At 33.6% G+C, this 26,617-nt stretch overlaps 1 protein-coding gene across 1 annotated transcript in view; it reads left to right on the top strand.

The window, feature by feature from the left end:
• Nucleotides 1-1,696: 1,696 nt before the first annotated feature.
• LOC134751823 (homeobox protein OTX1 B) overlaps nt 1,697-26,617 on the top strand; it is a 71,424-nt gene continuing 46,503 nt past the window's right edge. The window contains exon 1 of the mRNA XM_063687313.1: nt 1,697-2,082. The gene's annotated coding sequence lies outside the window, so the exon portion shown is untranslated. The remainder of the gene's footprint in view (nt 2,083-26,617) is intronic.

Consider the following 26,617-nt stretch of genomic DNA (forward strand, 5'->3'; position numbering starts at 1 on the left):
GTCTCATGTAAATTTTCTTTGACAGGTCCTTGAAGAATCCCATCTAGGACCAGGGGTTTCAAGGTCGATTGAAACATATATCAACAACTAAGAGCTACCGTGACCTATTTTTAACAAAAAAAAATTGTAGTGTTTCATACCTAAAAAAATGCTTTCAGAGATTAAACCTTGTGACAAAACAGAGACTATCAACAACATTTTTGTTTTTTCAATGCTAATTACATTAATTACCATAATTAACTAAAAGGATTGTTAAGTTTATATTACATATAAAAATTTTTTTTTTTTTTTTTTATAATACCTACTAGACTTTTATATATATAATGTAAAATTATAAAAAAAAAAATTACCAACAACAAGAAAACGCCGCTAGTACAGGTTAGGTTAGAGGTATCAACAAAGACTTATTCATATAACTTAGCAAACCTCTGTAAAATGTTGTCCCTTTCTAACAAACACAAATGTCAAAATGACGGATAAGGACAAACGATTAGAGTCAAACCAAGAAAAGTCTGCAGAGATTTTGACAGCACACGCAGTGCAAGTGTTATTTTAAACGTCAAACTTCTATGAAATTATGACGTACTTACAAAGATAGATATAACTCCGTAATAGATGGATACAGTCTAAGGAAAAAACGTGCCTCGAAAATTACGAAAATTTGATTCTCGATCAGATGGCGCCACTAGTTTTGGGCTACTCTCGTATAGAGGGCGTTGACGGTTTCGTTTGTTATTTTTAATTTTAACGCATATCAGTGAAAGAACATGGGTCAAAATCATATAAAAATAATTAATGCAAATAAAAAAATCATTTATCTATATTTAAATACATTTTAAGGTATTTTTATAAATTTTCATTTTTATTTTTAAAGTATGTCGATAGATGGCAGTGAATTTACAGTGGTTACAAAATTTACTATGACAGTACCGCTCTATCTTATTATATCCTCTTTGGTGCTTATAAATAAATAACACTTGCACTGCGTGTGCTATCAAAATCTGCAACCTTTCCTTGGTCTAACTCTATAAAGGGCTTGTTAGACTTAACAAGCGTTTATGAATGACGCCAGAAATAATTATGATCAAAATATTTATGGGCAACGGATCATAACCTCATAACCGCAAAAATACTTTTTTTACTTAACCTTGTTATTTTGTTACCTTAACGAAAATACATTAAATTTAAATTTTATTGCATACGACGATGCATTTATTTATTAGATTATGTATACCCTTTCAAGTGGCATACGTCATTTATGAGTTGAAGGAATTTCGATTTTATTTTAATTAATCAAATTCCAAATTTAAATGACGTTAATTGACCTCGAGGCGGTTCCTGTCACTTCAAGGGGTATAAAAAAACATTTTTATATTTTTTATATGTAATTGAAAAATATATTGTTATTTAATATATTACCTACTCACCTATAACATAAACGATCTATAGGTACTCTTAAGCACTTCTGTAAAAAAAGTCCATCTTAGCCTATTTAATAAAAGGAAAATATAAACAAATTCATTTTCCACCGCGGTGGAGACCAACAGAACTGTTTAAATGACCAAGACAGGGACAGCACGTGCCACTCGCGCAATTTAAACAAAAAGATCTCCTACGCACCATGAAACTACCTAATTAAAAAAAAGTCGACAATAGACAATTGACACGTTTACTTTTTTTTACCTGAAAATTGAATGGCGGGAGGGGAGGGGCGCGGAGGGCGCGGAGCGCGGCAGTCTCGGTTCGGCCGCTCGAGGGGACGCCGTGCCGCTTGCTTTATCAACAATAGATCATAAAAATCGAACAAATCCTCACTTTAACGTAGTTTTAGTAGTTTACATTTATTTTAAGCAACAGTTTAACTAGTTTCAATTTATAAAACGAAGTTTTTAACATCGATTTAGATAAAGAAATTACTCCAAGACTGAAAGGACGTATAGAATCGTGTTTCTTTTTAATTTCGATAAGATTAAGTTTTAACGAACGATAACGTGAGTGTGCGTGCCAGTGTCGGTAATTAACGCTTTTCAGTGCAGCGGTATTACTAGTGTTGTAAAAAGATTGGATTTTGGTGCTTTTAAGGTAAGTTTTCCGAAAGAAACTATTCAACTACAGCACAAACAGACTAATGCGTTTTCCAATGTTAAAAAATATAAACTTTTTCTAAGTATTAATGAGTAAATCCCATGTTCTGGGTGTTTTTTTTTAAGAATTTGCAATTGTATAGCGGTTCTCGCGCGGTACCGCCCTATATTCTCTTACCCTCATTTTATTAGATTTTAGAGACACGCCTACTGTGTACGCCTTCGTTATACGAATTATATCAGAAAATATATAAAAAAAGTCTAATAAATAAACAAATATTTCAAAACACTACAATAACTGGCTTTAAAAAAAAACTACGTTAAAATATCATTATTTTTACGAGTTAGGTAGGAATCAGATTTATTACATAAGTTTGTAATCACTAAAATATATTAATAGCTACGAGTAAGTAGTTAGTATTTAACAGATTGCAAACCTTCCAATAATTAAACTACAATTAAATCTAAATATAATAAAAGTAATGCTCTTACATTAATATTAATATTAATGAAAAAAGTAATGATGTTCCATTTGAGGTTAGATTTAGTTTTGCAATTAATATTTCAAAAATAGATTTTAACAAATAACGGTTGTTTAGAGCTAACTTTACATTACAGTAACTAGAAAAAGTTAAAGCACTATCTTTCAAGGGTTTAATCGGTTGATAAGTTCATTTCACAATTTGCTCTATTTATCTATCTGTCCTAAAAATCTAAATTACTCACTACTTTTTCAATACCACATGATAGATGGGGGTTGATATATGTGTCCGTGTATCAGTCAGTGGTATTGAAAAAGTAGTGAGTAATTTAGATTTTTAGGACAGATAGATAGATAAATAGAGCAAATTGTGATATGAACTTATCAACCGATTAAACCCTTGAAAGATAATGCTTTAACTTTTTCTAGTTACTGACTAAACTGTAACAACACTAACAACATTATTATTTAGGTATTTGAAAGGTATGGCAAAAATTAAAAAGTAAGGTATGCAGTTTTACAAACCAACCGATAACTAAGGTAACATTTTGGATTTAGCAATGAATCGTGTTTGAATGAGAAAATTCTGCTTTTCAAATGATTAATCAATAATATAAGTTAGATAGGGATATAAATATTGAGTAACCAATGGAGTATTATGGGTATACTTAAGTACCTATTTTATGAATAATCTTCCGTCGGTCTATTGCTTTAGGTATTTTAATAGGGTACCTATACCCACTGCGACTAGTTTTTTTTTATAAAAATAAAATAAAACATACACCGACCTATTTACGTATTTTAATTTTACCATTCATTGTTTAAGTTCTTGTGATGATTTTAAAATGAATTTATAGGTATATTCTATTATATATTCCAGTATGGACGAGTAATGCTACTAAATACATTAAGCACTATTTACCTTGTTTGTATATATTTAGCACGCATATTTACCTTTATTTTTTGAAAAAGGTTCTTCGAAACGAAAGTACCCTAAGTAGTTCAATTTCTGAAAGGATCTGAAACGCACGAAGCGTACCTTATAGTTGCAAGATATAGGCTACGGTAGCCACTTATTCTTTTTTAAATTTTCATACAAATACAAAAAAATAGGTTTTTGCAGTTCCTTCAAACACATATAAATAAAAACTACATACACCCATCCGTCAAATTAGGAACGAGTACCTACCCACAATAGCAATTACTCCTACCTCTCAAACGTACTTTACCCCTCGCTGAAAACCATTAAGCTTCCCCGCCCAGGGGTGGAACCACCACTGGCAACATCGTTGCGTAATAGTGGTTTGATGTCTATTGTGCTTTTTTTTATTTTTAAAAGCGTGGTTTTTGGGAATTGTTACTTGGATGGTTTTAGTGAGTGGTCTTTTTATTTTATACTGATGTTTTGCGTGTAATTGGCATAATGGCAAATTTAGAAATCCCTTTTAATATTGTCGGTACACTTGTATTGGTGCCGAAAAACACAATATTTCAGCTATAGGTACTCATAAGTTTTTACATAAATAATTGCATTTTTATAGCTAGTTTCAACCTCGCGCGAAAATGCCTTGACGGCCATGATAGATCCGTTCAGCCAAATAATTAAAAAAGTTTTGATTAGCTATTTAGCATTTTATTTATATATTATCAAATAAATATTTACTTTATACCGCGTAATAATATTTTTTGTTCGTAATAAATGTTTAATGATGAAATAAATAAAAAATTTGAACATTCAATTTCAAACTCTGAGGACATACCTATGGATTACGTTCAATGAGGTTGTCTATGCTATATTCTGCTAAAAGAAAACAAGTCATGTAATGATGCCGTCATGGTTTGGCTCGCCTCTGATTGGAGTTTCAGTCAAAATGGCCGATTGGAGAATTTTGCACTTTTATTTTATTGAAAATATTAATAATCCTAATGTTTATACTAAAATTGGGCCATTTTTTTAAAATCATATTGACATATATGTTTCTTTAAAACCATTATTTCAATGATTCTTTGTTGCTATCATCATGCCAATTCACCAATGAAACGTTATAACGTTAGACCTGGTAAAAAAATAGTAGTTTTAATTGAAAAATAATGCGTTTAGGATACTGATGGGTCTGCCTCGGCACTGCAGTGCGTCGGGGATGTTCGCCGATGCCCGTACGGATGACTTTTACGCTATTATACGTAAAAGAGCGGCATCCCTATTGCATAGATTGCAGGGTAGCACCAACGGTCTCCTAAACGCATTTGTCGTCAGAGTGGACTGCCCACTGATGAGGCGTTGGAACCAATTACATGAGCCCAGCGCATCATCGAAATAATTAGTTTTAATTAGTTTTTTTAGGTATTTATTGTTTTACTACATAGTGAACAGACTAACATAGATATAGGTAGCATATTATAATTTTTGTACTAACACTATATAGGTTCTGTTCTGTGCCTGAAATAAAGATTTTCAATTTCAAATTTCAATAATACATAGTAGTTTGGGTCAGGGACCGTCTCGTTTCGAATGTAGTCCAGAGGCCAGAGAGAATCATACTGTCTTTGTCTTATGCTAGTTACTAGCACCCAAAAAGAGGGATGTGTTTAGTTTTCTTCTTCTTATTCACTGACAAATTATGTTTGCCAGACTATATACGTGTAAAAAGTTTTATTTAAATACTTGCCATGTTTAATGATATATGTTTGAACTGATAGGTAATTAATTTTGTAGTAGGTATATAATTATTATACGTAATTAAAATGAGGCAGGAACCAGGTAGGTAGTAAAAACCACCACTAAAAAACACACAATAACTAAAAAAACTAAAATAAAAATTTAACAATTACAGAAACTATGAAAGTAATAGGTACTGACGTCTAATAAAATACAACATTTCTTAGACCACCTTCAACCGCAGGTAAAATTATCATTAATCCGGAATTCCGGATTAACTAAATCGGCTATTGTTTGAATTATAGTTTAACTTTAATCTGCATTGACGAGACATAATTTAAAGCCACGTTTTAGTCTGTCATTAACGCATCGTAATCTCTACTTTAATGGAGATTATAGCGGCTGCTAATTTTCATGGAATTTCGGACATTTCTTGAATATAAGCGTACTAAGCGTTTTATTGTTTTATTACTTTAACTACCATTCTATGTTAGCATATGTTTGAATTATGATTACCCTTTTCCGGTTCGATTCAATTTTCCTTTAAAGTGAAAAAAGAAATAAGAAAATCACGCAATAAAGTGTAGTGTTTTTTAACTTAAAACAACTGCATTTCTGCAGCAATAGGTACTAATCATTATAATTAATTCTTTAGCATGTAAATATACCTATAGTTATAATACTAGTCACTTTAGCATGTCAATATACCTATAGTTACTAGTCATAGGTATCAAAATGATATTATGTAAATAATAATCAAACAAACAAAAGGTAGAGTTAAAAATAAATTTATAAATATATCCCCCAGCGCTAACATAGTGATATAAATATAAAGCTCAGCCATCTTCGAGAGGGCGTCGCCCAGACCACGCCCCTTTAATGTTTTACATGTTTTAAACAAACTTTATGCAACTGTTAAACAATGCTCGTGGTAATAAATGTTATTAAATATATTAATTAATTTGGTTATGTTGAAAAATAATTGTCGTCATTATAGGGATAATAAGTTTTTCATTTCTCATGCTCTGAAAGAGGGTCATTGTTGTTCTAAAAGGTGTGCAGAAAATGATACGCGTCTGCACTAGAGCATTTTACGTTCGAAGTACGATTTTTTTGATTTTTTTACGATAAGCAATTCAAATTTGAGTTTAAATGGATTTGTTATACAATTTCCATTCTGATATTTGACTCTCCATTCCATAAATAATGATACTTTTGCCTAAATTGCTAACCGAAAGTACCCTTAAGAAATACTATAAAAATGTATACTTGGTCATGTTTTAAAAAAAACACATGCATTTTACTTTCCTCGTATTCGAAATGAAAAGTAGAGTGTTTAACTCGGGTGAAAGGCGTCATTTCAGCCTCGGACTGTTGGCGCTCTCACTGTGTTCGAGCACCAAAATACCTCGGCAGAAATGAGTGCCTTTCATCCCTTGGTTAACAATCTACTATTACGAAAGCGTTAAAATTACTGCAGAATGAAAAGTATAATTGACATTTTTTTGTGGTAAATAATGTTAAATAAAATAGGTATTTCCCATCCTCTTGATAAAATAGCGTATTGAGTTTAAGCTTGTAGGGAATTATGTATTTTAATCAATTAAACATGTAAATCAATCAATGAAAATAATAATTGATAGTGCACCTAATAGATATAAATAAAGGAAACAAACATATAAAAAGAAATAAAATACTGTCGGCCTTTTCAAAATCAGAAATCATCGCATTTATTCGAGATAAACTATAACATACAAAAGTATAGTAGTACCTTTATGGTAGGTATTACTATTTTATCTACACACATATCATAAACCCTCTATGATGCCTTCAAAATCCGTAAATAATGGCCAACATTAAGATAAACTGTTTTGTTACAGCAATTTTTTTATCTGTGAAAATGTTATTATTGCTAAATAATAACATCGATTTCGATAATATTATTTTATTCAAATTTCGAACATCTCTGAAAAACAAAGAAATTTGATTTGACCTTTATTCTCGAGTCGAGATGACGTTTTATTCGAAATGAAATGTCAATTGCATACAAATTTGACAAATCTCGCTTGTTAGTTGGTATCGAACGATATGGCAATCGACCCCCACTCTAGTTTGTCTCTGAATTTAAAAAAAACTACGGATGCGTGACATGCGTGAAAAAAGTCTTCTTTGCCGCCATTTGACGTGCAGTTTATCTTTTAATTAGTTTGTAAGTAAAAAATAATTTGTTTTGTTGTTTTTAAAGTAACTAGGAAAAGTTTTGTGTAAAATGTGCGATAAAGATATTTCGGAGACGCCACCTTATATCCGCGAATTCCGTCAGAGAGCAACTATGCTCCAATGTCGGCTGTAATATGAGGTTAGTGAATATATCATAGAAAGTTATAATATGTGTGTAGATAAAGCAGTGTATGTAACTGTACATGATTAGGCATTAAAACACTCGTGTGATTCTATTATGAAACTCACTAAGTTCGTTTCATAAACCCACACTCGAGTTTTAATGCCTTTCATTATGTAGCAGTCACATAAACTACTATTATGCCATAAAACGATGTAAGTTATGTAGGTACTTCATTATTTTGATTTGTGTATTTACTGGCTCTTTTTGCAATTTAGTTTTAAATGTTTTTATATAATACATATTTTCCACATACTCGTACAAATAAAGATTACTGTACCGTGTACCGTGTAAATTGTTTTTAATTCTAACGTTACCAAGACGCCAAACCAACACCCATACAAGTCATAGACAACCATACAAAAGCCTCAAAACTGCCATTCACGACTTTAATTGGATAGAGAAGTGCCGAGTCAGCGCGCTTTGTTCCTTCCGAGTTACGCACCAAGGATGTATGGCTTTTGAATGAGACATGGTAAAAGGTATCATTAAGAAATATACATAAAATATATATGTGAATACAATCGGATTTTTATTTTATTTTATTTTTTTATCAAATAAATACTTACGTACAATCTTACATATTGCCCAAAGCGTAAAACTAAACACTCGATCCTTATCATATACCTACAGACAGACAATGTAGACCGCGAGCCAGGCGCAAATTTCGTCAGTCATCGCCTCCCGGGCGAAAACTCATATAACGGTTAACAGCTATGTATGATGAACCCTCGTGAACGTCAGCTGCCGCTCCGTTGGTGGGTTGAGGAATGGCAGCCACCGAAACGCGTAACACGGTCTTTCCACCGCGATACAACCGGCTGACGATTTGTTTTATTAACAATAGCATCTAAACTATCATCTGACAAAGTATCAAACGAGAGGCGATAACGCCGATGACTGAAAATAATTTTCTTTTTTACATGTTCATGTGACCAGCTGACGGTCTTTCCACAGCGATACAACCGGCTGACGATTTTGTTTATTCACAATAGCATCTAAACCATCATCTGACAAAGTATCAAGCGGGAGGCGATGACTAAATTTTTATAGACTTTATTTGCTGCCATTCCTCAATCCACCAACAGAGCGGCAGCTGACGTTCATCTAACATAGCCGTTAACCACTATACGAGTTTTCGCCCGGGAGGCGATTGGTCATGGAAATCTGTGCCTGGCTCGCGGTCTAATGGGTTGAAACCTTGATTTTGGTTAACATTATTTTATTTGTATAGGTTAACTTCCGATACTTATACAATTTAAAATCGTTTATTAAAAACATAAACCTAATTTAATTAACCTAAAATTAAAACTACCTACAAAACTAAAACTAATACCTAAAAAATAAATAAAACATAATATGGGTGACCTAGCCCAATACATACCTATGTATATATTAGGCTAGATCACCCAGGTCCGATCCATAACTATAACTTATTGTATTAATTGTATGGCCTCTGGTAAATGGCTATAATAAAAAAATTTTTTAATCAAGACTACTTATTGCTTATAGGCATACCTATTTCTAGCTCGAATTTCAAGCTATATAGTACTTTGTTATTTTAATTAGTAATAAAAAAAATACTTTTCAAAACCAGGCGAGTATAGTTAGACCAAGAAAAATCTGCAACTATTTTGATAGCATTGAGTGCATGTGTTATTTATACGTCATAATTTCATAGAAGTTTGACGTTTAAAATAACACCTGCACTGCGTGTGCTGTCAAAATCTCTGCAAACTTGTCTTGGTCTAACTCTATATATGCCAAACAAAAAGTACCTAGAATAAGTAAAACACCGAACTTAACCCTTTTAGGGTCCTCTTCCAGCTAAATATGGTGCCTTGAGCCCAACTTATTATTTATGAGTAAAGCAATACCATTCATGGCAGTTAGATAAAGAAGTGCTGCATCAGAAAATGTTTTGTTCACCCGAGTTACACGCCATGGATGTAAGTATATAGCTATAGTCAGCATCAAAGTAGGGGATCAGACTACGCGTCAAAAGTATCTAAGTAAGTAGTAAGTATCGGAGCATAGAGTAACTTATACTAGAGCGGTACTGTCATAGTAAATTTTGTAACCCCAATAAATTCACTGTCATCTGTCGACACACTTAAAAACTAAAAATGAAAATTTATAAAAATACGAAAAAATGTATTTAAATATGGATAAATCATTTTTTTATTTGCATTAATTATTTTTATGATTTTGACCCATGTTCTTTCACTGATATGCGTTAAAATTGTTAAATAACAAACGAAACCGTCAACGCCATCTATATTACTGTAGGCCAAAACTAGTAGCGCCCTCTGAACGAGAATCAAATTTTCTTGATTTTCGAGGCACGTTTTTTCCTTAGACTGTATCCATCTATTACGGAGTTATATCTATCTTTGCATTTAAGTAATAAATATAGCTACGGTAAAACATTTTTTTTAATTAAGCCCAACCAAGAGAAACTCGAAGGACGACGAGAGAGGTAGGTATAATAATAATAATTATCTTAACATATAATATGTAGCACTACATTATATATGTAGAACAATTATCCTATCGCAAATAAATATTGTATCCTAAGTAAATACCTACTTATAATTCGAAAAAGCATAAAAACTGTTTGTAGGTTGGTACTTTGATTATAATTGTGGAAGACAAAAGCATGGCTCTTATCTGTGAGAAATTATTGCTTGTAATCTGAAAGTGTTTTGTTATTTACATAAATGTTACACCTACCACACAAATAAAAGCAGACACTTGACCGTTGATAGTTAGTCATCATCATAGGTCTTTCAGTCTATACAAACAGTGTCAGGTAGGGTGACAAGGTTTTTCATGGTTGTGTACCTAAGCAGGGGCGTAGCTAGAGGATATGTCGCCCGGGGCAGTCACCAAATTTGCGCCCTCTGACGATTGACAAAAGTTTCCCTACTGCTGCCTTTTGCCCATTTTGCCCCCCCTCTAGTTACGCCACTGTGTGTAAGCCCCTACGAGGCGGCAACCACGACCGCAAGACAGGCAGGTGTAGTATGCCCGTGGCGAACGATGTCGCGCTGATAACGCTTGGCTATTGGCTCGCACTTGCGAGTGTCATCATGGTTTTTTTTAGTACCTACTACCTACAAATGATTCCCACAAGTACCTATTGTGTGTAACTTTTTCAAAGCTTTTTCACGAGGCACGTAACAATCTTAAATCGTTCTTTAAATTTGTTCCTTAGTACAATTTTTTTTTTAAATCGAGAGTATCATTTTTGACTTATTTGTATTTAAATATTTTATCTTCTTGAAAGTATTTTTAAATAATCAAACTCAAAACTTTAGGCGTTCCCCGAAGTATATACTTGGACATTTTTGTATTCTTGATCGATATAAAACCTTATTATTAATTACCTATTGTTTTTACCAAAACTCTCAAGTCTAAGTAAGTGTCAGATATTTAGACATGAGATATTTCATAAGTAAAATTGTGTACCTATCACATGGTAACACAAGGAAAAAATCATTTTTTTTAAACAAGAACCAAAAGTCAGTCAAAAGAATTTATGCTTAAGAATGTTAGATTCTCAAGCTTAAAAAATTGAAAGACATTTTCGAGTTTAAGTATATGGAAATTCGAAAAGATCTTGAAACAAACAATGGTCCTCGCAACAAGATTTTTGTCTGTGGATAATCGTATATGTAACCCATATATCGTGCTCAAAGCTCATCCAGAGCTAATATATCATAGTAATCATCATCACGACGATAAAACATCAATTAAGAGTTTCCCATGCGCGAGCGCAACTTAATCACCGTTTCATAGCCGAAGGCGCCATGTTGGTTTTGTAACCGTCTGTACGTCATTCTATATTTAATTAATAGACTAGGTAGCTTGTGTGTATTGCTTTACGTGTTTTTTGATATTTTTGTACTCTTTTAAACTTTTTGTTTATTTTACTAACCTAACTAATTATTCACTTTAACCTTTACAACTTATTTTTGTTTTTATCCGTTTTACCAGCGCGAAATTAATGTAGATGTTTATAAATAGGTGTTCATAGTACCAAAGATAGATATAACTCGGTAATACATGGATTACAGTCTAAGGAAAAAACGTGCCTCGAAAATCACGAAAATTTGATCCTCGATCCAATGGCGCCACTAGTTTTAGCCTACTCTCGTATAGAGGGCGTTGACGGTTTCGTTAGTTATTTATAATTTTAACGCATATCAGTGAAAGAACATGGGTCAAAATCATATAAAAATAATTAATGCAAATAAAAATAACATTTATCTATATTTAAATACATTTTAACGTATTTTTATAAATCATTTCTAGTTTTAAAGTATGTCGATAGATGGCAGTGAATTTACAGTGGTTACAAAAGTTACAAAATTTACTATGACAGTACCGCTATATCTTATTATATCCTCTTTGATAGATGACAGATACAGAATAAATGCGCGTGCTACAATATAGGGAAGTAAACTACCTGCAAAATAGAACTGTATTAGATCAATATGATGTTTCTTTATGATTATTTGATTGTGACAAGTTATTAAGACCATTCAAAATGAACTAAAACTTTAGCTGGGTTGTTTAATCCCAAAAAATATTGATTATTATAAGATTTAGAAGCATTTTTATTGACCAACTGATATGGCCCGTAGCGCGAAACTTGTGACCTCAATAACTCCAAAAAATATACCTATTATATTTAAATGTGTGCTCGTCACTTCCCTTGGCTATATCACTAGCTATTTTATACAAACATAAAATAAGTATAGGCACAAAATAAATTAAGTGTTCGGGTTTTTCTTCTATCGAGCCAAATTTAACCTAAGTAGTAAGGTTTTACTTTGAGTGTCCTTGCAAATGTAATGTAGTTTCCGTGTGATTTTTTTCTTGATAAAAATGTAAGTAAGTATACGTATTCAACATAAAAATGAATATTCATATTGAATACTTATATTATACCTATTTAGCCCCCTAAGTTACAATTCTGTCCTAATCTATGGATCCTATGCTACAACCGCATAAAAATATTTGGCAGGTTTGATTATATCATATCTCTACTACCACGATTATATCATATCTCAGACCGGTGCAGTGCCAATTAACTGCACATCATTAGTCGTAACGAGTAGATTCGAAGATAGATCCGGAGATCGTCGCTTTACGCGGGGGTGATAGTAATCTGTTTGAATTAAAATGTTTATCTGTATCACGAGTCTTATTTGAAGTACGAAATAAATAAATGTTGTTTAATGAATGTAATGTTGTGTTAGTGTAGTGTTGTTTTTTTAGGGTTCGGTACCCAAAGGGTAAAAACGGGACAATATTACTAAGACTCCGCTGTCTGTCCGTCTGTCACCAGGCTATCTCATGAACCGTGATAGCTAGACAGTTGAAATTTTCACAAATTATGTATTTCTGTTGCCGCTATACCTAACAACAAATACTAAAAATGTGGGGGCTCCCATACAACAAACGTGTTTTTTTTGCCGTTTTTGCGTAATAGTACGGAACCCTTAGTGCGCGAGTCCAACTCGCACTTGGCAGGTTTTTCAGATTTTTACAATAAATTTAATATGGATAATTTAGAACATTTCGCCCGCATAGCTACTCCTGCTTGGATATACGACTTTATTTCATTCATTCATTTGGTAAAAGTACACTGGCAAATCATTCCACTGTTGAACTGATGTGGATGCCGAAACTGACAGTTGTGAATCTCGAATAGGGCCCCTGGTGTATGGTATATATGTGTTAGATTTCGTCCAATTATAGTTGTCAACTTTGAAATGCGAAAAAAAATTCTTAAAGTACACTTACTTTAACGTATTGTATTTGTTTGTATTGCTCATATTGTCTATTTTTGGTTAATATTACTTGACCATGAATAATATTTGCAGTTTATTTTATAAAAAATATATTTTGTAAAAGTACTTAGTGCTATTTTAGTTTCCGTCCACCTATGAGCTAGTTTTCGACCACTGCATTATTGAGTTGAAAATCTATTACTATACCTATTTCGATGTTAGTTCTTATGTTATATATAAATCCGGGTTCCGTACCTCAAAAGGAAAAAACGGAACCCTTATAGGATCACTCGTGCATCTGTCTGTCTGTCCGTCTGTCACAGCCTATTTTCTCCGAAACTACTGGACCAATTAAGTTGAAATTTGGTATACATATGTAAGTTTGTGACCCAAAGACGGACATGTAACGTAAACAAATTAATTTTAAAAATGGGGGCCACTTTTGGGGGGTAAATGAGAAAATTAAAAAATAAAGTTTATCAAACTACATCGTGTTACATATCAAATGAAAGAGCTCACTGTGAGAATCTCAAATGAATTTTTTTTATAATTTTAGGATAAACAGTTCAGAAGTTATTCAAGACAATAGGCAAAAAATGACCATTCCCCCCCCCCCTTTATCTCAGAAACTACTGGGTCTAAAATTTTGAAAAAAATACACAAAATAAATCTTTACCCATAGATCACAGGAAAAAAAACCTATTAGAAATGTGGATTCAAGCGTGAGTCGGACTTAATTATTTAGTTTTTGATCACACCCTACGGGTTTATTAGACATTTCACGCACGTTTCACATAAAAAATACGTTGTTTAAATTGTGTAATGTACGGAACCCTTGGAACGCGAGTCCGACTCGCACATGGCCGGTTTTATAACTTCTGAATGATTATTTTCGTGATAAACCTAACCTATGTCCTTATTTGGGACTCAGGCTATTTTACTCAACAATTCTTAATTTTTAAACCTAAACGATCTGGAATCAATTGTACAAAATACCATTTTATTCACACACCGTTGACGAAGGAGTGGAGTTTGTGTGGACGTAAACTAAATGCCTGCTTTAATAGGCGATACTGATCATATGGAGAGGAAAAACAATAGTATTTTGTAGATATATTTAAATAAAATCACCATATCTACTAAATATTCGCCTAGCTATTTGGGTTTCCGTCCGTCCGTTCGTGGACGAAAACTAATTATTTCATAAAATTGGTATGTTAGTTGTCGACAACTCCTCTGAATCTCTGAAATTTCTTTAAAAAACTTCATAAAACTGATAACCTTTGGTTTTATTATGCTTCTAAGTATACATACGTGCTAAAAATAGGTATTACTTAAAATGTAGGTAGTACATTATTAAGAATACTAGAGTATTAAGCAATCACACAAATAAAAACATAATTTTTAATGTATACATATTTTAGAATATGTAGTATACGGTACTTATACATAAGTAAGTTTATTTTATTTTATAAGTATACCGTAGAAGGTAGGTAGTTAGAAGTTTTGTATACAAAACTTCTAGCGTATTCACATTACATGTAATTCATGTAAATCGCATCACATTGACGAGTACCTATAATAATAAAAATTTGACAAAATCAGATACTACCTACACTACAAAAACCGATTACATTTAGTAACTTGATTACCAAATCTCATCAATCTGATAAAAATCTGCTTCTTGACACTTTCGTATCTTATCTATGGTCAAAACGTTTACTTCATTCAAATTTAATATCTGTGGCATGAATTAAAAGATATAAATTCGTTTATTTTGTGTTATTTTGTTTCTTATTGTACCACTTTTGCTAATGATGTCTTGTTATCACAATAGCTAATCTTTGGTTGATAAAAAAAGTCGTGATTCGGTATGGAACACGCGTAATGCGACTGTATTGCCAGATTATTTGTTAATACTATTATTAGGCTTAAACTTGGTAAACACTTATTTTGGTACCTAGATAGAATTTTCTAGTGTAGGTGCATGTTTAATTTTCAATCTTGTAACTAGACATTAAACATTGTATATGTATGTACCTACAACATGTACCTATAGTTTGACCTGCTTGTAGAATCAGTCATACTATAATAATAAAATTAAATATATGGATCTACATTACGATCGCTTTAAAATTTTTTAAACAAGGTTTTTCACAACGGTTTCTAACGTTTCCGCTAAGCTATGCTAGGCTAGCGGAAACATATTATTTCATACATAAAGAAAGACGTATAAAATTAGGTAGCCAACTAGCCACAGTAGTCAATCCACCACAAAATTACGTAACTGTAACGCAGCGTCTTACGTAAGCGAACTTGCGAACGCAAAGCGAAGCGGCGCGGCGGGCCCACGGCGCTCGCGTTCGCAACGAGATCGCCCACGTAGGACACTTCTATAGGTATCAAAGGATTGATTCACCCCGCGCCGCATCGCTTCGCTTCGCGTTCGTGTGTTGTTCGCCTACGTAGTACGCTGCGTAAGACGATACATGAACATTCAAACATTGCTTTGATATTTAATCAACCTCCTTCTTCTTCTTCCTAGCCTTATATCCCATTTACTTGGGGTCGGCTCTCCTTATACGGCGTCGCCAGGAGCGTCTGTCCTGGGTCGTCTCTGGTGGTAATCTTTTTTCTTTAAGGTTCTTTTTTACAAGACCTATCCATGTTATCTTGGGCCTTCCGCGATCCCTAGGCTTTTCACTCATCTCTAGCACCTTTCTCGTCATGTGGTCTGGTGGGCGCCTCATGACGTGGCCATACCATCGTAGTCGATTTTCGGTGAGCTTTTCTTCGATTGGCCTTACTCTGAAACTGCCTCTAACGTGGATATTCCTAATATGATCCAACAACGTTACTCTGCCAGCCCATCTCAGCATCCTCATCTCCGCAGCATGCAGTTTCGCGACTTGTTCTTTTTTGAGTGGCCAACACTCAGAGCCGTATGTCATTGCCGGGCGCACAGCTGCCTTATAAACTTTGCCCTTAATACGAACTGGCATTCGTTTATCGCAGAGAACGCCCGTGAGCTCACGCCACTTCACCCATCCAGTATTGATACGGTTGACGATATCTGCATCTATAGATCCGTCGTTTTGCATGTTCGAACCAAGATATTTGAAGCTCGTTACTTCGTTCAGAGGGTTGCCGTCCAAGTAAATTGTGCTGCGGAGGTTGGCGCCACTGAAGTTGCAGTGCATCACTTCGGTCTTCTGTCGGCTTACACGCAGTCCGCCGTCCTCCAGGGCTACTCTCCATATTTGATATTTAATCAACCAAAAAATTAAAATCATGCAATAATCATGACTTGATTATTCTCATCATGATACATTTCTACGATTTACATACATACCTACTCAGGACTACAGTAGATTCATACTTTTTTTTAGGTAGGTGACGTAATAGTTTTCATTTAAATATTTAATAAATAAATAAATAATTAGTACCTACCAATGTTTTTTTTAGTTTAAAAGGAGGTAGGTACTAGAGTCGAGTAACAACGATACAATAAATTGGTTTGTGTACACAAAGTATACCTATTTACACTTTCTATTAGTCCACTAACTATAAATACATAATAAGTGACAAGTGGAAAGTAATTCCTAAAGTAGCTACGAATTATATTTACGTCTATAATATTATGACTGTAGTTTTTATGGCACATAATAAATAAAAACTAAAGAGACCTCCTCCTACTGTGCGCAATTTGCAAAACAAAACAAAGCAATGCCAACTTGAAAAATAAAATCGCCCATAGACAATAACTTTTTTATTTCACAAGAGGCAGATGTTCGAGCGCATACTGCCAATGATGTTTATGTGTTTGTTGGGAAATAATAATAATTAGTGGTACGCCCTTTCACGGGCCTTGCGGATTAGCCGCCCTTTAAAAAAAGTCACCATTCTGGTGAGGGTAGATGGCAGTGGTTTGGTCGGTTTGTATGAAACTAGGATGTTATTTATGGTTTTCTGTGTTGTCGTCACGAACCCATAAAATTGAAGTAAGTACTTACGTAAGTAGTAACAACTCAAAGTTATTGGTACAAATAAAATAAGGAGTATAAGCAAATTAATAATCTTTAAAAAAAAGATGAGCAATCGTGTAAATCATACATTTCATTTACTTTACCTATATAGGTCATTTACAGCAGCACGCAGCACGGACATAAAGTCATCCTGTTACGGCATACCTAGGTATTTTTTTATTGAAATTATAATTGCGATCAAGCGTCATAAAAACATTCATTTATTTTATCTCGTAGGTTGGCATTAAATTTAGGTTGTTAAAACGGACCACATCTCGTACAATTAAATATACCGCCCACACACGACGCTATAAATTACCGATGAATAAGGTAGGTTCTTTATTGTACACAATTGCGCGTTACTATTTGTTGCTATCACGTTCCACTTGCATTCATGCATGCGAAACTTACCCGATAAAATACCTATTGTATTCACGGCTTTTTAAAAAGTCACGTAGAGGCAACATTTAAATCAAATTTGAAAATCCATCTGATATTTTCGGTGACATTTTATTAGCAAGCTGTAGGTAATTTATTTCAAATAGGCCCATATAATATTTTATTCGACATCAGCATCACTGACATCTTATACTTAAGTATTTCACTACGAGTTAGTCGTAAAATAAGAAAATGTTCGACGTCGTTTTAATATACGTCAAATGTATCTAAAGATCCAAAGCTCTTGCATTATTTAAACTTATCGAGTCTAGATTTCCAGAATCACTCGAAAACCCAATAAAACACCCATCTATACCCATCTTGCTCCCACTTAGGAAGCGGGTAACTTAAAAGCAGCTATCTCTTTTTGTTTGCTAGGCGGGTGATTTTAAAGCCACGCCTTGCAACACCCTCTGTAAGTTCTTCTATCCTGTTCTTTCTTGTGCAAAGTGTATGTTGCGTCGCGCTGACGGTTGGTATCGATTTTCGTTTTTTCATGTTGTTTACTTGGTTGAATGCCGCCAGTGTTCGCTTTTCGAATATTTCTTGGTATCGCGTGTTGACTTTACGCGGGAGAGTTGTAATTGCAACTGGATTTATGTGTTGCCAACATTTTTTGTTGGGGTATTTTATAGTGCAATTACTATAAATAAATAAAAACGAAGCGCATGTTGAAATGAGGATTAAAGTGCAATCGTCCGTAGATATAAATTTGTGACAAAGAGTTGAAATAAAATTTGTTTTGAAGTAATTGAAGTCTAAGTTAGACCATAAGTACCCTTATGGCTTATGGCGTTATTCATAAACGCATTACAAGCCTGAATTAACTATGAATCATTTGTCATATTATTTACATACCATTTAATTTGTAGTAGTAGCAGTAGTAGTGATCACTTTATTGAACACAACACAGGTTTACATAAAATTTACAGAAATAGAGGTGCAAAGGCGAACTTATCCCTATAAGGGATCTCTATCAGCTAAGTTTCGAATACCTAGATGAGGGGAGAATTGAAATCAGGTAGGCAAATTTACGTAATGCACAATATTATTATCTTTTTAAAAGTAAAAGTAACATAGGCAGCTTTACTTTACATAGGTATTTACCTACAAAGCAACTTTAAACTAAATAAATGCATGGATCCAGAAATCATATTTCTCGGAGTTTTAACTCTGACACCCACCTACTAAGTAAACTTACCTACCTATTGAAAAATCTGATTTCGGAGTCTGACCTGATATAATAGTTATTTGTTATACAAGGGTGCAAAGTTGTATTTTACCCGCGAGTGTGGAATTGAAACACGAGCAAGCGAAAGGATTCTATAGTTGAACCACGAGCGAAGCGAGTGGTTCTAAAATAAAATCCTGAGCGTAGCGAGTGTTTTAACACACGAGAAGTAAAACACATTTGCACCCGAGTGTAACACAAAACTTTTCCCCTTACTATAGCGAGGAAAGTGCAACATCCACAGGCGTTAGATCATCTTCATCAACTGGAATCACTCATTTTTTTACGATATTATAACAAAAAACTCTGGAAATTCTGTACTTTTACGTAAGAAGTTTTTAAGTAAAATTTTTGTTGACAATGTTGACATTTCTGACGTATGAAATGTCAATGATGCGTTTTGAAATTGCATCGACTCAACTTGTGCGTCCAGAATTATGATCAACATCATTATAAAAGAACAAAGGTTTTTATAGAATTTTAAGGTTTATGACTTAAAATAATTAAATAAAGCTAAATTTGGTATTTTTTATTAAATACTGAAACCATTTATTTAATGATAATTAATATCGAACAAACCATTATTATGAGCGTTTTACTTTTTGTTATCTGTCAAAAGCTACTTAAACACGCTCCATCCAAGGTCAAATTACTTTCCCTACTAGTGGATAAAATGCGTTTTTCCCCGCTTGTTTTAAAGGATAAAAGACGGCTTTCCGAGCTAGTGAGGGGAAAAGCATGTTGTTGTCTAGTAAGTACTTACTTACCACATAGTACATAGACTCACAAAAATAGTACGCACCTATGTATACTTAGTATGTATTCTAAACTTTTCTTATAACAAATACAAATCGTTTTTACCAAATATTTTACAAATTGTCATCACAGATTGAACATAAAAAAAATTAGATTTTACAATTAAGTTAAGATCCATTAACATTATTTATTGTTATGTTGTTATATACCTAAACACTTTAAACTGTACCATATACCATATCTAGGTATTTTTATTTCGAAATAGCCAGTTAAGTCATAACCATATCTGTCCAATGCCAATCATCGACAAATTTCATGCCCACATGTAGCAATTACAAAAGTAGCAATATCCGACCCTCGCAAACCATAAACAATAACTTATTCCATTTATCTCCGCGCACCATAGACGAAAACTCGAAAACTCTCAATTAGAGCACGAATGGCCAAGGCGCGTGCCCATTGTGCCATTACCAACATGGGGGAGCTAATAAATTGAATATGCGAAGTGAATTAGAAGCCTTATGTTGGCTACATTGGATGGCGATTAGTTTTGTATTATAAGCGGGGGGAAATGAACGGTCTAATGGTTACGTCTGAATGAGGACACCTTGGCCCTGATGTCACGTCAAAAATAGATTGTCAAAGTCTATAAACTTTTTGGTAATAAACTATAAGTATTGCAATGGAAATATCTAGGCTTAAAAAAAGTAAGTCTGAGTAAACAGTGACCTACTTACAAAGACAAAAGTTTCATTTTATATTTACAATGAGTATCTCTCGTACATGGAGCTCTGCTGAAAATGTAGAGGACGGCAACCTAAAATAGTCGTCTTCATAATTTCACTCGAATCGTAACTCTTTCACTTTTGAACCTAAGAAGGCATACAAATTACTTAGCTGGATTAGGTATCTGCCTATTGTTAAAATATACCTATACATATCGCATAAACACACCTACGAGCTACGTAATTTCACTTTAAAATACTTTACCTACCTTTATCAGACCTGTTTTCTGGATAATCTCTGGTAATTCAAATTTGACTACTGCATTACGGCAATTATCTTTCTAAATCATATTATTCATATTCAACGTAACTACCTATAACGTCTACATTAGGGAGTATAACGGTCCTAAGCGTTTGATCAGGAAAGTATACTTACCTATGGCGGTAAAACAGCGTATAATTTATTACAAAACCTATGACTCCGCAACCACTGGTTGTTAGCGGCCATTACATTTAAGACCTCCCGGGACTACAAACCCTCGAGATACGCTAAAAGGGAGAGAAGATCTCAGTTTGTCATGCTTCATCTTTGAACAGATTCAAGTAATAAAAGTACAAGTAGGTATTTTATGAAGAATTAAAATGTCGATACACTTTTATACTTTACACCTACGTATAGAATAGGTATTTTCAACCACATGAACGACGAGGCAGTCGACGCATATAGAATGCAAACGTTTTAATGAGAAAAAAGGCCACATTGCCACACTTTAACATTGCATACGCCATGCAGAGTTAACTTGGTTCGACTCTATTCGCCTATGCGCAGAGCGTAGCGAGTGTAGCGACTGTCAATAAAATAATTGAAATTAATTTAATGACTGTTTTATTTGAATGTATAAAAGTTGACATTATTATATGTATATGTTATTTTTACCTTTTACCTTAGTTTGTGCTGTTAAAACAATGACTTCAATGATCTTTGATATATTTCAAAAGTAAGTAGTGTTTTACAAAAATAAATTGGTTGTAACAAAAAACAGAAAAGCAATCTCTGAACTGTTTTCCTTCCCCGCTATTTCTCGCACACTTCCCGCCAAACCCCCATCAATTCTGCCAACATAATCATTTGTACCATTGCCCCTAATGAGGCATCGGGTTGCCTCCCAGGGGAGTCGACTGATTTACTTTTAGTATTTTGTCTGGTTGAATATTAGATTCCCTCCTACAACTACCTAATTGTTTATTCTCCGAATGAATCTTTTGGGAATTATTTCCATTACGCCACCCCATTTAGTTTTTTTTAATTGTAAAATACCTCAATTTGACCGGTGCAATTATGGACCATAGATAACAAGAAAGATAAAAAATGTGTACTTGTATTTTAATGTAATTACAGATTAATAACGTGTACGTAATTTTTAAATGTCATATTGATTAACATGTCATTAATATGTCAGCTTTATTTGATTAGCTGTACATTTGTATCGGGGCATATTTCTTACGACGGCAAAAACTAGCGCCACAATAAATTTGTCACTTTGAAATTCGAACAGAGATGTTCCAATTTCAAAATTTGAATGGGATTCCGAGGTGTTTAGTGAACTGTCAGGGACAACAATGGTCATGATATGAACGCACCCCAAATTCGTGTCCAATAACATTTTATTTCTTACAAAAAAGTGTTTAGTTGCTGTTTAATTTGGATTCTTGATATCTATTTGATAGAATGTAGATTCATATTTGTTTTGAGAAAGAATATATTATATTGTGAAGAAATATTTTATCTTTTGATCTTGTTTTTGACAGGAGTGTGTCCCATCCTTTAATTTTCTTGTTGTTAGATGCAGAATAATAAATTGTAGAGCAAGGAAGGGACTGTCCTCGTACCGTACCTATACCTATACGTACTAATGTGAGATAAACGAGATAGGAATGGCTTCTACAAACTTTGCCGATAGGCGATAATCGCATACGATTTGCAATACATTGTGGCATTTGATCGATCGATTGAATTCGTTGCTCCTACTTAGGTCTATTGATCGTTTACTCAAACTCTTTTAATATACACATTAATTTTATTATTTTATTTATTTTCGTAAATCTTAACGACCACCGTGATGGATAAGTACCATTGTTACTATAAATTTAAAAAAGTGACGTAAAAGCTACCTCAAAACCTCATTCGATTCAAATTTTCCCTCTAACCACATTTCCCAAACCCATTCATTGCGTCGCACAAAAAGTGCCGAAAGGGTCCCTTGTGACAAATAGTTATTGGGAAATAAAAAAAAACTTTACAAATAGTTAATAGTGTCCTCCGAAGCGAGAAATTCTTGACAATGGCGTCCCAGTGGGCAATTATCACGCCCGAAATTAACGTTTTTGTCATAACAACGACGGTTTTACGCAGTTTTGGGTAGTGATGGGCCATATATACCTAATGTTTCTATTACTGAACATATTCCTACTTAGTAACCATTTTTTTAAATTACACTGATAATTTAAAAAAAAACGAAAATCTAATTTAACCACCTATGTACGTTTCTATAACTTATTGTAAATAATTCCAATTTTCGTTGTCTGCGTCATAGCAACTTGCAAAATGTAGTCTTGGTAATTAAAATATTAGCAGTTTTAAAAATTATAATTTCACAATGTAATTGCCCATCACTAGTCGCTAGCTCGCTAGCATATCGAGGCTGATGTAAATGTTGGGTAGTAATTCGTTTGTGACAAATGTCAGACATACACATATAGCAGAAAACACCTAGAAAACGAAATACAATGTTGTGGAGAAAAACGCCCACTCGTAAAGAAAATTTTGTATGAATATAAATAAGTTTAAGATAACTGCTAAGAAACAACATAAAACATGATGATGCCTAAATTAAATATTTGGAAAAAGTTTCCTTAGCACAACATGCTAATTTAAAACATAAAATTTATTTGACATTACTTTGCTAAGGCATAACCATTTTTCGTGGTCGACTACAACCTAATACGAGATTGTAAAAAATAAAAACTAAAATCGCCATTCAAATAAATAAAATAGTCTCAATCCATATTATTTAAGATTAGGTAAGTTAGATAGGTAATTAAATTAACATTAATACCTAACTCCATTTGAGTTCGGTTAGGTTAGGTTAGCTTACCCACATTATTGCGACAATTTTGATTTCTGTGTCTCAAAATGCAATGCGCCCCCAAAAAAGACCTTGCGCGGAGCTACCAACTGCGCAAACAAGACATCAGCGAAGGGCGCGAAATGTTTGTTTTTAAACAATATGGCGAATGTTTGCCCGCGATATTTATGACGCGTTGCGTTTTTGACAAATAGATTTTCGCCATTGACACCTTTTGTGTGGGGGAGAATTGATAGTGTTTTTTCTTTAATAATTGTCAGCGTTCGTTTGTTTTCTTAGTAAAATAAAAATAAAATGGTATTAATCGTAGAGCAGTTTTAATCTTTATATCAGAGACTTCGTAGATACCTACTGTTATAATATAAACATAAGGATTTAAAATTTAAACATTCCTTTTGTACTTACCTATTCTAAAAGTCCAAGGGTATATTTGCAGTGTGCGTATTTAAAAAGATTCATTTTAGAAAATGTCTTCTTCACTTGAGTACAGTTTCTTTCAACTAGACTACTTACTCAACTCATGTCAACATAAATATCATATGTCATAAAATGTTATAGGCAGTTTTAACGATTCGAGCTTAAGCCAAGCTATTTGATTGCTCTTCGATTATATTACCTATAGAAACATCGTAAAATATATGGATAACTATACCTATAGAAGATAAAGGTTACAGGTTATATCTAGGCTATAAATATACCAGTGCAGATGTTACTGCAAATCTGAAATGAACTTGGTAGTTTAGACAAAGGTAACACATAATATGATGTTTACGGTGCATGCTAATTCTGGATTAGGTACCTACCTTAGTTTTTTAATTGAGAATACGATTCGAGTGCGGGCGAGGCATCCGTCACTTCCGTTTTCTATAGAAAGCATCATAGACCACAAGTCATAGAAAACTAAGTGTCGGACGCCTCGGCCCGGACACGGACCGTTCTAGCGTGTGTCATCCTTTATAAGCTTCGTGCCTACCTACACTGAAAAGCAATGAAAGCCGATTCCCTTAAAGTAGGTAACTCATTTTCATCGATGTTGATTATCTATATATATAAACGTAACAGTCCTGACTGACTGACTGACTGACTCACTTAAATCAACGCCCAGCCCAAACCGTTAAACCTAGAGAGCTGAATTTTTCACAATAGGTAGCTTTTATGACGTTAGTATCCACTAAGAAGGGGGTTTTCAAAATTCATGGGATGAAATGAGAGTCCAAAGTTTGTATGGGGTTCAAGTTTTATTTTAAGCTATGAATTCGAACCTTGGGTAAAAGATATATTATTAAAAAACAAGAAAACTTCTTTCAGCGTTTTTAAAAGTTCATCCCCCAAGGTGGTGAAAAGGGGGTTGAAAGTTTGTATGGAGATCAAACATTTTATTGAGTATGGGACTTGAATATTTGTATAAAGGTATATTATTAGCATAGAAGAAAAGCAATTTCAGCGATTTTAAAAAATCACCCCTTAAAGGAGTTGAAAGTTTGTATAGGGTAAATTTTATTTTAAGCTAGAAATTAGAAACTTCGTATAAAGATATATCATTAAAAAAGTAGAAAAGTGATTTTAGCGTTTTTGAAAATTCATCCTCCAAGGTGGCGAAAAGCAACCCCCTTTTCGCCACCTTGGAGGATGAGGAGGTTTGTATAGAGATCAAATATTTTTTTGAGTGCGGGACTTGAATCTTTGTTTAAAGGCATATTATTAGAATACTTACAAGAAAAGTAATTTCAGCGTTTTTAAAAATTCATTTCATCAAGTGGTTAATAAGAGGTTGAAAATTTGTAGGGGTCCTAATTTTATTTTAAGCTAGGTACTTGAAACTTCATAGAAAGATATGTAATTAAAAGGGAAGAAAACTTATTTCAGCATTTTTGAAAATTCATCCGCCAAGGTGGTAAAAAAGAGGTTGAAAGTTTGTATGGAAATCAAACCTTTTTTGAGTACAGGACTTCAGTCTTTGTATAATGGCATATTATTAGAATACAAGAAAAGCAATTTAAGCGTTTTTAAATATTCATCCCCTAAAAGGGTTAAAAAGGGGTTGAAAGTTTGAATCCATTACAAATGCTTTGAAACTTCTTAGAAAGGCATTGTATAATATTACAAAAAAAGAGTTATTTCAACGTTCTTAATAATTCAACCCCTGAGGGGGTTAAAAGGGGGATGTGAGTTTATATGTAGTACAAGTTTTCGTTTAAGCTAGGAACATGAAAGTTGGTAAAAGGGCATTATATTAAAATAGACGAAAACTGATTGCACCGTGTTTTAAAAGTTTGTATTAATAAAGTTTGCATCGGGAGCGAACATTTTATTTTAATAGTGGACTTGAAAATCTAAGTGTTAAGAAGGATTAGATAGAGAACAATTTTTTTCTGTTAGGGGCTTGAAACTTCGTACTTTGTGAAAGACAAATTTCATGCGTTGTATAATTATTAACAAATGATTAACCGTCCCAACTGATATCTTTTGCTGCATAATGTTACAAATCCACGCGTACGAAGTCGCGGGCAACAGCTAGTATAATATATAAGAAAACTAATGTAAGCACTTAGTACGTATGTATTAGCCAATTCTAATGTATGAATTGAAACTAACGTAAATGTTCAGTTCTGGGACACTGTCACCTCCAATCTTAATTCCAAGCAATAAAAATGTCAAACTCGTATACCTTATGTGCGTAAGTCACCCATTTAGGTACTAAAAATTCACGGACTCCTTCAGACCAGCGAGAAAAAATGCGTGATTACAAAAACACCAACATACCTGTACACTACACTTTCCTTAGAAGTGACTCAATCTAAAAAAGAAAGTCCAGTGACGTGAAAACACTTCAAACCCACCGGCGTTCGGGTTTAGCGTTAACAAATGAA

The sequence above is a fragment of the Cydia strobilella genome, chromosome 23, assembly GCF_947568885.1.
Source record: "Cydia strobilella chromosome 23, ilCydStro3.1, whole genome shotgun sequence".
NCBI classification, from domain to species: domain Eukaryota; kingdom Metazoa; phylum Arthropoda; class Insecta; order Lepidoptera; family Tortricidae; genus Cydia; species Cydia strobilella.